The sequence below is a fragment of the Saimiri boliviensis genome, chromosome 1 (genome assembly GCF_048565385.1).
Source record: "Saimiri boliviensis isolate mSaiBol1 chromosome 1, mSaiBol1.pri, whole genome shotgun sequence".
NCBI lineage: Eukaryota > Metazoa > Chordata > Mammalia > Primates > Cebidae > Saimiri > Saimiri boliviensis.
Window position 1 is genome coordinate 168,022,219 of NC_133449.1, and position 17,706 is coordinate 168,039,924.

Genomic DNA, 17,706 nt, shown 5'->3' on the forward strand with positions numbered 1-17,706 from the left:
GTGTGGTGGCACATGCCTATAATCCCAGCTACTCTGGAGGCTGAGGCAGGAGAATCATTCGAACCTGGGAGGCGGAGGTTGTAGTGAGCAGAGATCACTCCATTGCACTCCAGCTTGGGCAACAGAGGAGACTCCGTCTCAAATAAATAAATAAATAAGGGGCCGGGCGCGGTGGCTCAAGCCTGTAATCCCAGCACTTTGGGAGGCCGAGGCGGGTGGATCACGAAGTCAAGAGATCGAGACCAGCCTGGTCAACATGGTGAAACCCCGTCTCTACTAAAAATACAAAAAATTAGCTGGGCATGGTGGCGCATGCCTGTAATCCCAGCTACTCAGGAGGCTGAGGCAGGAGAATTGCCTGAACCCAGGAGGCGGAGGTTGCGGTGAGCCGAGATCGTGCCATTGCACTTCAGCCTGGGTAACAAGAGCGAAACTCCGTCTCAAAAATAAAATAAAATAAAATAAAATAAAAATAAATAAATAAATAAATAAAAATTAAATTAAATTTAAAAAAAAGAAGGGTAAACCTTAGACCAAGCTTCAGATTGGCCATCTTTATTGGAGACCCTAATGCCTACGCTTCTCTCCACGTGGCCATTTCCAGCCACTAGATGTCTAATCAGTGATGGATATTGGCAAATAAATGGTAGTCATGGAAAATGCCTCAGACAAGGCATGGATTGAAATCCTGGTTTTGCTACTTTGTAACCTTGCAGAGGTATCCAAGCCTGTGGATTAAATAAGGCTATGTACAGAAAGCAATTAGCGTGAACTGTGACACATAGCAAGAGCTCAGAAAGATTCTGCCTACAACTGTTACTTAAAAAAATTATTTTTGGCCGGGCGCGGTGGCTCACGCCTGTAATCCCAGCACTTTGGGAGGCCGAGGCGGGTGGATCGCGAGGTCAAGAGATCGAGACCATCCTGGTCAACATGGCGAAACCCCGTCTCTACTAAAAATACAAAAAATTAGCTGGGCATGGTGGCACGTGCCTGTAATCCCAGCTACTCAGGAGGCTGAGGCAGGAGAATTGCCTGAACCCAGGAGGCGGAGGTTGCCGTGAGTCGAGATCGTGCCACTACACTCCAGCCTGGGTAACAAGAGCGAAACTCCTCCTCAAAAAAAAAAAAAATTTTTTTTTGAGATAGAGGTTAGCTTTTGTTGCCCAGGCTGCAGTGCAATGGCTCCATCTTAGCTCACTGCATCCTCTGCCTCCTGGGTTCAAACAATTCTCCTGACTCAGCCTCCTGAGTACCTGGGATTACAGGCACGTGCCACCATGCCAGGCTAATTTTGTATTTTTAGTAGAGACGGGGTTTCTCCCTGTTGACCAGGATGGTCTCAAACTCCCAACCTCAGGTGATCTGCCCGCCTCGGCCTCCCAAAGTGCTGAGATTACAGGCGTGAGCCACCGCGCCCGGCACAATTGTTATTATTGGTACCTCTTTGGAGGCCAAGCTTCAGGCACAAGGCAGGTAGGGAACTCCTCCTTATCCTCAAATAATTTTCATGGCAGGAGGTGGTAGTGAGGGGATGAGTAGTGAGATAAGCAAATAAAAGCTATTTCTGTGCACTATGGTCACTGTGGCCATAGGAGGGGACCCAAAGCCAGATGAGGGACCCAAAGCCAGGCCAGGGTATAGCTGTGTAGTGCATGCATTGGAAAAAGTCACCTAGCAAAGGGAGCTAGGAAGATGAAAGGCAGTCTGTGACCTCCTTCATGGTTTCCTGTATCTGCCAAAAGTGGGCACCTTTTTCTTTCTTTTTTTTTTTTTTTTGAGACGGAGTTTTGCTCTTGTTACCCAGGCTGGAGTGCAATGGCGCGATCTCAGCTCACTGCAACCTCTGCCTCCTGGGTTCAGGCAATTCTCCTGCCTCAGCCTCCTGAGTAGCTGGGATTACAGGCATGCGCCACCATGCCCAGCTGATTTTTTGTATTTTTAGTAGAGACGGGGTTTCACCATGTTGACCAGGATGGTCTCAATCTCTTGATCTCGTGATCCAACCACTTCAGCCTCCCAAAGTGCTGGGATTACAGGCTTGAGCCACCGCGCCCGGCTGGGCACCTTTTTCTCATTTGCACAAAGGCTAATGGTGGCCCTGTAGGTATGGCCCAAACTCAAGCTGGAAGTGGCAGTCTCAGATGGTTCCCAGGTGATATGGGCTCCTGGTCTTCCATGAAGTGAGTTTGATGAGGCCTGTCTTGGCAGAGGGAATGCTACATGCAAAGACCTGGAGACCTGGAGAGGAGTCTTAGGGTGTCGGAGGGAGCTGCCAGTGTTAGATGGTGTTGGCCAGCAGGGCCAGGGGAGGACAAGAGGGCCAGTTAGGGAAGCCAGGCTGAGTAGGGTAAGGGGTTTAGGCTGAGTCCTGTAGTCTGTGAGGAGCCACTGCAGGATGAGAAGCCGAGTAGCTCCTGGTCAGCCTCACTAGAGGCTGTGGAAAGCCTCCCTAGAACAGGATATGGCCTCAGGGATTTGAGAACAGCTCTGAGGCCAATCTCATTTCAGTGTCCTCATCTGAATAATGGGGATGACATTATTGCAAGGGGTTGCTATAAGGACTAAATGAGACAATATACCTTAACTGTTTAGCACAATGCCCTGCTCAGGGTAAGGGCTGCACAAATACCAGCCACGGGTGTTATCAGCAGGATCCAGGAGAGTAAAATCCAGGGTCCCCAGCTGACGCACCCCTCCCTGGAAGACAAGGCAGGCGATGCAGGCACCAACGCCCCCAGCAGTGCTGGAGACTGAAGGAGCTTCTTCCTGACTTGAAGGCTAACTGATTGGCTCAAAGAACTTGGCAAAAAGTTTAAGAAAGAGGAAGGTGAGACTTCCATACTCCTTTTTGAGGTAGGGAGAGGTGGGAGAATAGTGAACCATGATTCCCTTCTTCTTGGAGAAGGGGGCTGGGGTGGGGACAGTCTTATCCAAGGGCAGAGACCCTCACCCCATCTTTCCTGGATGTCCCCCACTTGTTTCATTGGCATCTGTGGTGGAGAGTTCTTTGTGGATGGCTTGCACATGATATTTTCTGTTTGTGTAACACTTTCTCTGTGGACAATTTCGCCCTTCTCTTCTGTGGCTCCCACGTGGGTTGGATAAGTGACAGTCTAGGTCTCCCTCCCTAGACTGTTAATTTCCAGCAAGGGAAAATGCACAGATCCACCCTCTAAACTGGACCAGATATGTCAATACCCCTCCCTTGAGGAAGCCATCACCATTGGGACCACCTGGCCTTCCTCCATTGTAGCCTGTGGCTACAGTGGAAGAATTGGGGGTGGGGGCATAAGTCTCAAAAAAAAAAAAAAAGTGGATAATAGCAATTTCCTAAAGTGGAATTATTACACCCTCCCCCATGGACCCCTGCATAAAGCTTTTTTTGGGGGTGACCTGACTGTGCTGACCTTAGGCTTCAGGAGATCTGTGGAACACAGTTTCATTTTGTGGATCCTAACCCTCTGACACCTGATGCTGACTCCCAGGAAACAGGCCCTCCCTTCACAGTCTGTGCCTCAGCTTCCCCAAAAAAGGTAGCTAGAGGTGAGATAAATGCTTAGAGATCCTACACCTGGGAATTTTACTTCCTTTTTCCTTGCATGGTCAGTGCCCAGCACAGCGTCTGACATTCACAGTGAGGCCCAGAATACCATTTTTTTTTTCTTCTTGAGACTGAGTTTCACTCTGTCATTCAGGCTGGAGTGCAGTGGCACAATCTCGGCTCACTGCAACCTCCGCCTCCTGGGTTCAGGCAATTCTCCCACCTCAGCCTCCCGAGTAGCTGGGATTACAGGTGCGTGCCACCATGCCCAGCTTATTTTTGTATTTGTAGTAGAGATAGGGTTTCACCATGTTGGTCAGGCTGGGCTCGAACTCCTGACATCGTGATCCGCTCACCTGGCCTCCCAAAGTGCTGGGATTACAGGTGTGAGCCACCACGCCCGGCTATTTTTTTTTTTTTTTTTTTTTTTTTGAGACAGTCTCACTCTGTTGCCAAGCACCAGGCTGGAGTGCAGTGGCATGATCTCGGCTTACTGCAACCTCTGCCTCCCGGGTTCAAGCAATTCTCCTGCCTCAGCCTCCCGAGTAGGGTTTCACCATGTTGGTCACATTGGTCTCGATCTCTTGACCTGGGATCCGCCCACCTCGGCCTCCCAAAGTGCTGGGATTACAGGCAGAATACCTATGTTTAAGCAGTTAAGGAGTGATCTTCTGGGGGTGATGGACATCTTAAAACTGTTTCCATAGCAAGCACCTTACTTTTACTCACATGGCATGTTTCTTTGGAGGGGGGCATTAAAAGGACTGCTGGCAAGGAGAAGAGAGACTAAACGCCTCCCCAGGGGAGCCATTTCTTGGCATAATAATTAAGGGAGAACAGTTCTCAGCATTAGGAAAGAACTGGCTGGGAGCAGGTGTCCACGATGTCAGGGGAGGGGTCACTCCGTGTGGCCTTGGATGTCAGGAGTGTGAGAGATGACATTCCAGATGAGCTCTGTCTTTTGACACCTCCCCCCACCCCACCCAGGCTGGGTCAAGGCCCCAAGACCACATATAGACGGTGTGGAAGGTGGGCGCCAGCTGCTGCTGCCAGGAGATCCATGCCCCATGGCCCTCGCGCCAGCCTCGGCGACAGCCAGGCTGCGCAGAGCAAAGGAGAGGAAGCTGCGAGGTGGGAGACAGTTTCGCTTCTCCCACCGAGGCCGCGCCAGTGGCCAGAGGCGCCCGGATCGCCGCAGTTAACTCCCTGTTATCTGGGCCCCAATCGATCTCAGGCTGTAACGTTTAACCCTAGGCTGACTTCCCCAACCGCCCTTCCCCTCCCCCTCCCCTGCTTGGGCCTGGGGACTGCGTTTTCTTCGCCACGCAGAGGAAGGTTTGCCTTGCTGCACAAACACGCTCCCACGAATCCCAAAGAATTGAAGAAAACTTTCACTTTGGGATTACGGGCAGTTGGGAATATATGAGACCGGGGCTTGCACTGTGGGTCCGTGAGGTGAAGACATCTGCAGCCACAGGCTTAGCCCAAGATGGGCAGATGAAGGGGGCACTGATGGAGTGAAAACGGGATATACGGGCCCTAATCTGTCCTGTGCCCACTGGGCGCCTACTCCGGCCAGGCTGACTTTTCCTTCTGTCTTTCAACCTACTGAGGGCTGCTGTTCCAGGTACCAATTGAGCGTTGCTGTTCCAGGCATTGTTTCGGGTTTTGAAGGCGTAGGCCAAGGTCTCAGGGCACCAAATGTCTGTAGTCGTCTCAGCCCCGGCGCCTGCGTAAGAGAAAATGTATCCTTTTTCAGATCGGTTTCCTCATCTGAGAAATGGGAACGGGAACCTCCGCCCCTTTTGTACCGGAGCCCTTAGTGCCCACGGAATCCCTGAAAGTGCTCTTGGAAGGGTGGGGTCTTTGAACACGCGTCTATCTCCCAGGAGCCCTCGGCTAGGAGTCTCTGGCCCGCCGCACACCTGAGCTGGGAGGCGCAGCCAAACTCTCCTTCCCGGTCCTCGAAGCTTCAGGCCCCATTGAAGAGGGGAGAGAGAGAAGGATAGGAGATTTCCCCGGAGGTGCGTCTCTAAACCCAAGCAGAGCCGGGAGGTAGTCTTCCATTTCTTTTCTTTTCTTTTTCTTTTTTTTTTTTTTTGTAAAGTTGCGGGAAAAAGGTGAAGACAGTGCGCGCGAGGGAGCTGAGCCTGGGTGGACCTCGTCAGGGCGCGGGGAGCTCGAGGCGCAGCGGCTGCAGCTCCGGCCTCAGAGCCCGCGGCGTCCAAGTGGCCAGAGCCGCGCTGGGAGGGAGGCGGTGGGAGGAGGGAGGGGAGCCGAGGTGGAGGGGGGAGGAGGGAGCGGTTAGTCCGGTCCGGGTTTTGCCGGCAGCCCCCGGGCAGCGTTCATAGCTCCTGCCCGGGCGGGCGCGCGGCGGCGGCGGCAGAGGCGGCTGAGCCTGAGCGGGGATGTAGAGGCGGCGGCAGCAGAGGCGGCACTGGCGGCAAGAGCAGGCGCCCGAGCCGAGCGAGAAGAGCGGCAGAGCCTCACCCAGTAAAGCCGGGCCCCGCGTCCCAGCCCGCGCGCCCAGCCATGCGCGCCGCCTGCTGAGTCCGGGCGCCGCACGCTGAACCCTCCGCCCGCCGCGCCGCGCTCCGCTTGGGGGTGATTAGTTGCTTTTTGTTGTTTTTTAATTTGGGCCGCGGGGAGGGGGAGGAGGGGCAGGTGCTGCAGGCTCCCCCCCCTCCCCGCCTCGGGCCAGCCGCGGCGGCGCGACTCCGGCTCCGGACCCGGGCACTGCTGGCGGCTGGAGCGGAGCGCACCGCGGCGGCGGTGCCCAGAGCGGAGCGCAGCTCCCCGCCCCGCCCCTCCCCCTCGGCCTCGCGGCGACGGCGGCGGTGGCGGCTTGGACGACTCGGAGAGCCGGTAGGTGTCGGGCCACGGCCCTCCCTCGACCCCCCCCCCCCGGAGGCCGGCCCCCTCCCCTTCCCCGCCTACCTCCCTCTCCTCCCCCGGGGTTCGGTGCGCGGCCGGGGCCGGAGTTCGCTGCAAGTCGGCGGAAAGTTTGGCGGCGCGGGTTCCCCGAAGTTCAGGTGCGGAGACCCGGGGACGGGGAAGGAGGGGTCCGTGTTTGGGAGGGGCGGGGGGCGCCCGCAGTATGAGCCGCGAAGCCCCGAAGCCTAGGAAACCTAGCGCCGGTGATTGCTCGGTGGCCGCTGCTATACCCAAGGCTCCTCAAGCCGCAGTATGCTTGGTCGCAGATCACTGAGTTCAGACAAAAAGAGGGGTTTTAGGGTCTGGGACGGCGGCTTGGGCGCGGTGGAGTGGGGCTGGGACGCTCCCTGCGGGTGCCGCCCCCCCACTACTCCTGCTTGCAGGCGCTGGGGCGGCGGGCGCCCGGGGTCCTCGCCTGTTGGCGTTGGGCGGGCGCTCAGCCTGCGGGGGTGGCTGCTTGTAGATCTCTGGCGCGCACTCCCCCCATCAGACCCCACTCGCAGCCCTGTGTTGAGGGGCGACGTTAACTGCTTTGGGCGTCCTCGACCACGCGTGGCTGAGCCTCCCCCACCACTTGGAAGAGGCGACGGCCACTTCTGCATTTCTCCTGCGGCTCCTCGCCCCCGCTGCCCGCGGGGTGCCCGCCGGGCTGATGAAGTTTGACCTTTTTTTCATCAAAGTATCTTCCCCGGTGCCCCGCGGCCTCTCCGTCCCTCCCTCCCTCCCCAGCCTTGGGGAGTCCTTTGGGCTGTCTCCAGAGCCCCGCGTGGGCCAAGCAGCGTGCAGAGCCTGGGAGGGAGAACGGGGGTGTTTCTCTAGCTGCGGAACTGTGGGGGGCGGACGTCCCAGGCGCCTGCCACGCTGCTCTGGCCCCAAATTTACCCCTGAAGTTCAGCCCAAGCCCCCTCCCCTTCGCTTCCCCGGAGCGGAGTGAGGGGCTGAACCGCCGCGAGAGGAATGTGTTAATTTTCTGGCTGGGGGAAGTTGTCCTTGCCCGGAATGGGCTGCTTTCCGGCGGGGAGCGCGGCGTGCGCCTGGCTTTGTTTATTTGTAGGATCGACGGAAAGTGAGTGACCCCGGTTTTTAAATGGGGGGCCACCTCTGGGACCTGTCAGAAGAACTGAAGCAAGTAATGTGGGAGCAAGATCTATTTTTGTTCTTTTTTGCCCCCCGAGAATCAGAAGGGGTGCGCGGAGTTGGGCTGGTGCCACGGGCTGCGAGGAAGCACCAGTAAATTCGGGGGGTTCTGTAGTGACTCATTCGGAAAGACCCACTCCCTCTAGTCTCCCGAGACGGAGGTCTGAAGGTTTGGCAACTGCGCCCTACTTTGCCCCCTGGACCCTGGCTGGTCTGAGAGTCTTGTCTTGTCTTTGGAGGGGGGGGATCTAGGGGGGTGGCCGGCGCACCAGATTCCTGACCCCCGCCTTTCCTCGCACCGCAGGCGCTGTTTGGAGCCCTTGGATTTGTGGTGGGCCCTGCCTCCCCTCCCCCGAATTTCTCTGGAAGCGCTGGGGAGGGGGCGTGTGTGCGATTTCTGGCCCCCGCCGGAGCCGCCCCAGGGCCGCCGGCAAACAGAGTCCCTTTCAAGTTTTCCGCTGGGGCCGCCTGGCGGGGGCTGCGAGCGCGGTCGCTGCGGACTTGTTTGGAGCGCGATTTGAACACCCGGCGCCACCTCAGCTGCCCCAGCCCGCGGGGTGGGGGGCGTCTGTCCTTTGCAATTGGTAGTATTTAAATTAGACGTCTTGTGGGGGGGCCTACTGGCCTAAGCTTCACCTGGTCGAAAGACGCTCGTGCCTTGGTTTCTAACCGCCGCTAGAAAACCAGGAACTGAGACCAAAGCCCCCATCTAAACGGATTTCTGAGAGCCGTGCCGGGAGACTCAGGCCGGCGCGCTACCTACCCGCAACTGCGTATTGTTGATTTAGCATTTTCCCTAAACGAGAGTCAGGCTGGAGCTTGGCGGGGAGGGTGGGGAGTGGCCCGCTCTGCAGCTGTCACCCCCCTCCCAGAACGGAAATTGTCCTCTCCTTGGGGAGGAGGGAGAGGGGGTGACGGTTTGATTTTTGCCCTGGAAAGAGATGGGAACAGCTGAGGGAGGTTGGTCTCAGAGTTCCCAGCCAGCCCCCGGAACTTGGGTAGCACCCCCCTACCCCTCACCCTTCCAGGAGCTGCGTCTCTCCCAGCGACGCCCCTTGTCAGCCTTGGCCTCCCTCTCCATGCCACCTCCCTTTCCAAGGTGAGCTTCTGCAGAAGACAGACCCCTTGGCTGGCTGGCTGGCTGTCGGGTTGGTGTCTTATTTATGTGTGTATCTGGTCCTGGCTGTTTTCCCCGCTCAGCAGGTGACCCTGGCTGGGGCCTCCTATCTCTCCCGCGACAGAGCCTGTTGACTTACCCGAGGGCCAGTGGCCTCGTCTTTATCACGTGAGACCTGGAATGTCCACCCGGCTGGGCTGGGCTGGGCTGGGCTGGGGTGGGGGAAGGGGAAGGGAGGATTCTGCATCCAGGGCCCCAGCCAGCACAGGCCCGTGTTCTGTGGGTTCCCACTGTGACCCTCAACTCTTGCTGCCCCTTTCCAGCTCTGCCTGCCTCCTACTCATTTGGCACATGTGAAACTGAGACCCATAGGAGTGTGGGGGCAGGCTTGGATCTGGGTAAAGAAACAAGTCCAGGGGAATGAAAAACCCCGCCTTCTTTAGGACTGCACCTTGCTGTTTATGGGAGGTTGGAATGGAGGGGGTCTCCCTCAGAGGAGAGAGAGGTGTGGGCTGGGCTGACTTTCCAGGTTGCAGGATAGGGTAGAGGAATGAGGGAATACGGGTGAGCCAGACCCAATCCTGGGTTCTTAGAGCCCCTGTCTGGTGGCTTGACCATTTAGTCCCAACTAACTCCCCCAAGCATGATGCTCTGGGGCATGCCCTAATTGAACAAGGATGGGGGGGTTCACACATTGTTATTACTGTTATTATTGCCTGCTCTTGATATGTTATTCATTTGTTGCCCCAGTATATTTGTATTGAGCACCTACTGTGTATCAAACCCCACCCTTCTGGTGGTGCACAAATGAATCACTGCTACAGCTCTGGAGGCCGGCCCAGGATAAAGCTCCGCCCCCTTTCCCCGCCCCCTGGGGCCCTGATTGGGGCTTTCCTTCTTTTCTTTTTTCTGGGGCTCTCCCTCTCTTACCCCCACCACCTGGTCCCATCCTAGCCCTGTGTGTGTGCGTGGCTGTGTGTGTGTGTGTGTGTGTGTGTGTGTGTGTGTGTGTAGTGTCCTTGATTAAGTGTATTAATAGTTAAACTCTCACTCATAGCTGGAACTCACCAGACCACAAAAAGCCTCCCCCGTTACTCACGCGCTACTGCCCAACAAGAATATCCCACTAAAGTTTTTTTCTGCTTTCTCTTACTTCCCCCTCACCTCCCCCCAACACCGAGCCCACCCTTCCTGGATTTGAGCAATGAGAAGGGACTGCGCCCTCAAAGACCCAGGAATCTTAAACCCTCCACCTGCCCCCTAAAGCCAGAGGCAGTGTCAGCTGACAGAGATGAGGCTGTGTGGGCACTAGTCTGTTGTTCTGGGATGTGGGAATCTGGATGATGTGTGCTTATGACTCAGGACATGTGTGTCTCTAAGTTGTGCATCTATGTCTGTGAATCTCTGTGTTGAATGTCTGTCTCACGGTGTGGGCATCTGAACATACATGGATTTATGAATCGGGGCATGTATATCTGTGGATCTAGACGTGTGTGGATCTGTAGTGCACGTGTACATGTGTGTTTGTGAGTCTGAGATTGTATTTCTGAAGGTTGGCTATGTCCCTGTGAATCTGGGAATGAATATATTCTGTGTGTTGTGTGTGCTTGGAATTTTGGAGAGTTTGTATTAGGGATTTGTGTGTATCTGTGTGCTTTGTGTATGCTTATAAATCTGGGGGTTCTGAATAGAGTGTGTCTGAATTGTGAATGTGGGAGTGGGCGTGTCTTTGCTGTATGGACAGTGGTCTCTGTCTGTGGTGGCTGCTGGCTATATTTTCTTTTTTCTTTTCTTTTTTTTTTTTTTTTTTTGAGACGGAGTTTCGCTCTTGTTACCCAGGCTGGAGTGCAATGGCATGATCTTGGCTCACCGCAACCTCCGCCTCCTGGGTTCAAGCAATTCTCCTGCCTCGGCCTCCTGAGTAGCTGGGATTACAGGCACACGCCACCATGCACAGCTAATTTTTTGTATTATTTTATTTTTTTTTTTTGAGATGGAGTTTCGCTCTTGTTACCCAGGCTGGAGTGCAATGGCGCGATCTCGGCTCACCGCAACCTCCGCCTCCTGGGTTCAGGCAATTCTCCTGCCTCAGCCTCCTGAGTAGCTGGGATTACAGGCACGCACCACCATGCCCAGCTATTTTTTTTGTATTTTTAGTAGAGACGGGGTTTCACCATGTTGACCAGGATGGTCTCGATCTCTTGACCTTGTGATCCACCCACCTCGGCCTCCCAAAGTGCTGGGATTACAGGCTTGAGCCACCGCGCCCGGCCAATTTTTTGTATTTTTAATAGAGACGGGGTTTCACCATGTTGACCAGGATGGTCTGGATCTCTTGACCTCGTGATCCACCCGCCTCGGCCTCCCAAAGTGCTGGGATTACAGGCTTGAGCCACCGCGCCCGGCCCTTATTTTCTTTTTTCTTTCTGTGTCTGTCTTACTGAATCTCTCCGTCTGGTTGTTTGAGGCCCTGAATATATGTAGCATGGAGTGTGTATGTGTAGAATTGAACCTTTCCCACCCAGTCCTTCCCTCTGCAACCCCCATAACCCCCCCTTACCCCAGCAGTAATTGGGCAGCCTCCCTGTCCCCCTGCCTGCTGGGAGTTTTGGAAGCCACAGAGGGAGCCAGGCTGGGGCCAGGGTGACAGCGTGTATCCAAGGCGATGGCAGCATGTGATTATGGGAATAAAAGGATTTTAAGGTCATGGGTGGGTTTTTTTGAGGGGAGGTTGTGCTCCCCCAACCCACCATTTGTTGGAGCCAGTGGCAGCAAAGGGCCAGCCTATGTGTCTGTAGGCTGGGAAGCCTGCCCCGATGCAGGTGAATGTGGCTAAGTGGGGCTTACCTAGGAGTGCGAGCACATGCTTGAACATGTATGAGCGGAGCCTGTGACAGCGTGCGTGTCTGGCTGCCTGCTCCCCATGTGAGAGTCCATAGGCTCATTCCCTGGGGGACGATTCCCAGGAAAACTTGCTTCTGGGTATCACGTGGAGCTGGAACCCTGCAGTCCTCTGTAGGCTGAGAAGCTGTCTGGTCCCAACCTTTGCCTGTAGCCATCCTCCCAACCCCAAGTCTAGTGTCTCTGGCCAGAGACTGGCTGGGCCCAGTCACCTGGGCCAGACCACATCTTGGGGTGTCAGTGCCCCCTGGCCCCGCTCCAGCCCCTGTAATTGCATTCTGCCGCCTAATCCCCCGCCAGCTCAATTAGATCGCAAATTCTTCTTCATTTCCTGCCTCTGATGCTGGCCTCCCTCTGGGCTCACAGGGCCTGGGAGAGAGGGAGGGGATCCTGCCCCCCTTCCACAGCACTAGGGCCTCTGAAGAGGTTATTAGTTCCAGGCACACTGGCCTCGGAACACAGGTTAGAACCCTGGGTACCAACAAGACAGGGCTTCACTGACCCTTTTTGGGTCAGCCTCAGTATCCTTACACTGGGGCAGGGTTGCTGGTACCCAGTACAGGGGCTCTGGGTAGAAACCCAAGCAGATGACTCTAGTCAGGCTCCTAGCTTGTACCCTCACCTGGGGCTCCTGCAGGCTCTGCTCCCTCCAAAGCAGCTGCCATCTCCCCAACCCCACAGCAGTTGTGACCTTGTTTCTGACCTTTTCTGGGTGTTCCTTGTCAAGCCAACTGAACCACTGAGCTCTACTTACTGGGTCCTCCTAACCCCACCCAGACAAGTAGGGATGAGCAGTGGCTCTGGAATCCATCAGAACTGACTCTGAATCCTGGCCATGTCACTGCCTAGCTGGATGTGTGACATTTGGGCCAGTTGTGTTATCTCTACAAATCTCAGTTTCCTAATCTCTGAAATTGGACAGTAAGAGAATGCCTGCCTCTCAAGGTCATTTTCAGATGGACACAGATGGCTGCATAGTGCCTGGTGGGGGGAGGTGCTCACCTGCAATCTGTATTCAGTAGACATTGGCTTTTATAGAGACAAGGAATGCACGTGCCCCGTGAATCCTGAGCAAAGAACACGTGGCTCATACCTAGCAGGTCTGTCTCCATTCGTCTGATCACCAGGTGTGTGACCTTGGGTGCATCACTTGGCTGACTTTCCCTTCCCCATCTGTAAAATGGGACTGATAATAGGACAGACCCCATGGGGCCCATGGTAGCCTTCTCTAGGAGGGTGCATGCAGATGCTTGGCCTCAGTATGTTTTCAATGTGTTATTTGCTGCCTGCCTTTTCTTCACACCAAGCCTGGGGGCGGGGGGCTGGTGAAGACACAGGCTCAGGGACAAGGGGACTGACCAAGGTTGTGAAGCTGGTAATGGGGCCAGGCAGCGGTGGGGTGGGAGGGCTGGGGGGGTGACCTGCTGGCTCAGCTGAGCTATGAGGCCCAGCCTTTCCTCCTGCAGGTCTCTGTGGAAAGCGGTGGCTTAGCTAATTTTTCCTGGGAAAGAGAAGCTGGACGTCTCCTGCTCCTTCCCCAGGAGATGCCATGGCAGCGGCTGTGCTGACAGGCCTCCTGGCTTTCTTGATAGGGTGGCTGGCAGCTCTGGAAGGCGGGCTGTCCCCAGATCAGCCCGAGGGAAGAGGGAACTGTAGAGGTCTCCCTGCCATCACTAATCCCCATGGCCCCTCCCACCCTCAGCCTGTCCTTCCATCGCAGCAGAGCCTGGGAGTCTGCCTTGATGGAGGTGGTGGAGAGACCCGCTAGAGGTGGGGCAGCCCTCCGCCTCAGGGTCCCCCATTGCTCCCTGACTAGTCTCCTGCTTCCTATGACCTCTGTCACTCACTGGCCTTAGCTCTTTAATATTTCATGGCCCTTCAAGCCGGCCCCCTGCCCCAGCCCACACCACCCCCTTTGTCTCTGCCTGCCACCCCTCCGGGGCATCCCTGTCACCGACCGACTCAGAGGCTGCCTCTGCCTACTCCTAACTGTCCCCCATTGTGCCCGCCCCTGACACTTTCCCTGTCCCTCCTGGCCTGCCTCCCCCACACCTCTCCTGTGACACCCTTCATCTCTTAGGGATCCTCTCCCCTTCTCTGACATCTCTGACCACTCCCTGCCCTTTTCCTCTATTCTTCTCTTTTGTTGGCTTCCTCCTTTCCAGTGGAACAGAAACCGCGGCAACTGGTCCGCCTGCCTGCCCACCCCCCCCACACCCGTCCACCCCTTCCTGCCCCCTCCCCCTAAGCTGTGCCGGCCGTGAGAGCTGGTTTTATTTATTTTTCTGTTTGTTTGGGAAGAGGGCAGTGGCGGCTCTGGGCCCTGGCTGCTGCGCTCTGCTTAGAGCAGCGGGCAGGCGGGCCTCGCTGGCCTCCCAGGAATGTGGCCGGGACGCCCCAGCTATATTTACTCCCCTCCAGCTGCCGGCCCCAGCAGGGCAGAGCCAGGCCTGCCTGGTGGCCCCGGGGGAGCCCTATACCCGCCCTCCCCTGTCTGGCAGACCCCACATGGCCCTTGGGCCCACCTCTCCCTCCCTCGCCTGTGACCTTTTCTGACCTCCTCAGACGTGCCCAGCCTGCCAGCAGGAACACTTGTATTTCATGCCAGTATGGGCGTAATGTTCAGGCAGAGGGGGCCTGGGTGCCTGTGGGTAAACACCTAGCGGCCCTGGCACCCCCAAGCAGGGTCTAGGCTGGGCCTGTAATCCGATGGCCAGAACTATGCAAAGCGTCTTTCCAGGCCTCTCTCCATGGGCCTGGCCCCTGCTCTTGCCCCAGTCCCCTCAGCGCTGCTGTGATCACTGGCAGGGGTGGTGTCAGGTAGGGGTCTAAGTGGGCTTGAGTGGTGGTGCCCTGGCATCACTGGACCCTCACGTCCCTCACACAGGCACACATATGTACGTGTAACACACCTAAGTGCTTATATACACACACATGTGTGTGCAGAAAGACACTCTCACGAATGAAAACATTCTGGCTTATACCTTCCTTGGAGGCAGGGGCATGCCTCCTGTCATTGATCCCCTCATTCATCAGATGCTTATTGGGGCTTTTTGAGCCTGCTCCTTGCCAGCCTTGCAATTGGGATATGGCAGTGATTCCTTCTTGTACCCCCAGTGCCTGGACCCAAATAAGTGTTTGAAGAACTTTAGCTGCTGTAATCATTACTGCTATTGTGTTTTTTTTTTGAGATGGAGTCTCACGAGTCTCACTTTGTCCTCCAGGCTGGAGTACAGTGGTGAGATCTCAGCTCAGTACAACCCCTACCTCCTGGGTTCAAGCAGTTCTGCCTCAGCCTCCCGAGTAGCTGGGATTATAGGTGCCCACCACTACGCCCGGCTGATTTTTATATTTTTACTAGAGACTAAGGGTTTATTTTTTTGATTTATTTTTTATTTATTTATTTATTTTTTTTTTGAGACGGAGTTTCACTCTTGTTACCCAGGCTGGAGTGCAATGGCGCGATCTCGGCTCACCGCAACCTCCGCCTCCTGGGCTCAGGCAATTCTCCTGCCTCAGCCTCCTGAGTAGCTGGGATTACAGGCACGCGCCACCATGCCCAGCTAATTTTTTGCACTTTTAGTAGAGACAGGGTTTCACCATGTTGACCAGGATGGTCTCGATCTCTCGACCTCGTGATCCACCCGCCTCGGCCTCCCAAAGTGCTGGGATTACAGGCTTGAGCCACCGCGCCCGGCCATTTTTTTTTTTTTAAAGACGGGATTTCACTGTGTTGGTCAGGATGGTCTTGAACTCCTGACCTCAAGTGATCCACCTGCTTTGGCCTCCAAAGTGCTTGGATTACAGGTGTGAGCCACCACGCCCGGCCGAGACTAAGGGTTTGATAGAGACTGAGGTTTTCTCCATGTTGGCCAGGCTGGTCTTTAACTTCTTTTTTTTTTTTTTTTTTTGAGACGGAGTTTCGCTCTTGTTACCCAGACTGGAGTGCAATGGTGCAATCTTGGCTTACCACAACCTCCGGCTCCTGGGTTCAAGCAATTCTCCTGCCTCGGCCTCCTGAGTAGCTGGGATTACAGGCACATGCCACCATGTCCAGCTAATTTTTTGTATTTTTAGAGATGGGGTTTCATCATGTTGACCAGGATGGTCTCGATCTCTTGACCTCGTGATCCACCTGCGTCGGCCTCCCAAAGTGCTGGGATTACAGGCTTGAGCCACTGCGCCCAGCCTGCTGGTCTCTAACTCTTGACCTCAAGTGATTCACCTGCCTTGGCCTCCCAAAGTGCTGGGATTACAGGCATGAGCCACCATGCCTGGCCTATTACTGCTATTGTTATAATAGATTGTAACAAACCTTTGATAAGGAGTAGCTCAACGAAAGTCCTCTCTGTGGTAGGTACCATGTGAACAGATTTCTGGCTTTCACCTCCTTTCATCCCCACAATAGCCTCAGGTGACATGAGCCCATACCTGTGACAGATACTTGTTGTTAGCATCCCCATATACAGATGAGGAAACTGAGGCCTCGGGAGTTTGTGGCTTGCCACTGCCTAGGGTGATCGAGTCCTGGCCCTTGATAGGCTGTTGGCCTGTGTGTGCTGTTTCCTGCACCTTCCACACTACCTGGCACACAAAAGGGACTCCTTCAATGCTTGCTGGGCACAGGCCTTGCTCTTTCCTCCTTGAGGCCCCCATAACCCTTGGCAATGGGCTGGACCTAGTGGGGAGATGAGCTGATGGGCTAGTTGGGTGGATAAAAATGAATTAGTGGGCTGGGCGCGGTGGCTCAAGCCTGTAATCCCAGCTCTTTGGGAGGCCAAGGCGGGCGGATCATGAGGTCAAGAGATCGAGACCATCCTGGTCAACATGGTGAAACCCCGTCTCTACTAAAAATACAAAAAAATCAACTGGGCATGGTGGTGCATGCCTGTAATCCCAGCTACTCAGGAGGCTGAGGCAGGAGAATTGCCTGAACCCAGGAGGCGGAGGTTGCGGTGAGCCGAGATCACGCCATTGCACTCCAGCCTGGGTAACAAGAGCGAAACTCTGTCTCAGAAAACAAACAAAAATGAATTAGTGAATGACTGGATGAATGGTGGTGAGGATGAGTACTGTCAGGGGACCCTGGGATAGGGTGTGTGCTGGTGAACAGGCTGGCATGTGGAGACCCACTGACCCTGTGGAGGACTCTGGGAAGCAAGATCGGGGAGCAGGGCAGAGAGATGTGGCCAGAGAGCAATAGGCTGCTGGGCCAAGTCACTGGGGCAAGTCCTGTCTTCTTCGTGGACCACAGTTTTTTCATCTATCAGATGGGCTTGGGAGCGTTTGCCCTGGCTGGCTGCCGGCTGGCCTGGGCTGGGACTGGCCTGGAAGGTAAGGGGACTGTGGCGGGAAGGAGGAAGCAGTGGGTGGTGAAGACAGGAAGATAAAGCGTGGAGCTTGGCTTGGAACCTGAGAAGCAGAGAGACCAGCTCTGACCTGACACCCGCATGCCCTCACTCCCTCCTAGCCGCAGGATGGGGTGCAGGCATGCAAACTCCCCGCCACCCACTCTTGCTTTGGTTCGGGCTGACTTCCTGACATCTGTGGCATCAGTGGCTGTTTGTGCCAGAAGGAGGTGGCCTGTCCTCTAGGACTAGACCAGCTCCTCCCCAGGCCAGGGGCCCCCACCGCTTCATGCCAGTTCCTGCTGACTCGGATAGGAGAGACCCAGCCCCTCTCCTGCCTGCCCCATCTCCTCCAGAGCTAGATGGAAAATTAGTTAACTGGGCCCATAGCAATAGGCAGAAGTGGGCCTGGCCCCCTTTCTTCCTGGGGTGTTAGATCTTGGTGGCCTAGAATTTCTTAGTCATGGGAGTCTAGAATCAGAATGCTTGGAATGGAGACATTTTTGAAGTCAGGATTCTTGTTGGGATTTTAGAGTTACAGAACCATGGATTTTGCTTGTGGAAGGAAGTCTAGATGGTCATGTTTCAGTCTCCTTGTTTGATGCTAGGGGGCACTGAAGCTCTGGGGGTGAGGCTGCCCTGAGGTCACAGGGCCTGGTGCCCTCAGGTGACATGAGCCCATACCTGGGACAGAAATGCCTGTTCTGCCTCTAGCCTGCCTCTCT

The 17,706-nt window shown here is 55.4% G+C and overlaps 1 protein-coding gene across 6 annotated transcripts in view; it reads left to right on the forward strand.

The window, feature by feature from the left end:
* The first annotated feature begins 5,580 nt into the window (after positions 1 to 5,580).
* The window catches only part of CXXC5 (CXXC finger protein 5), a 38,801-nt gene continuing 26,675 nt past the window's right edge, over positions 5,581 to 17,706 (forward strand). Inside the window, exon 1 of one of the 6 annotated variants that reach the window (XM_074380227.1) lies at positions 5,581 to 5,599. The gene's annotated coding sequence lies outside the window, so the exon portion shown is untranslated. Of the gene's footprint in view, positions 5,600 to 5,876; positions 6,410 to 6,486; positions 6,577 to 7,223; positions 7,545 to 7,570; positions 8,715 to 8,743; positions 8,901 to 17,706 lie in introns of those variants that run through there. The other 5 variants (XM_039468311.2, XM_003933911.4, XM_074380221.1 and 2 more) reach the window with 5 other exon arrangements.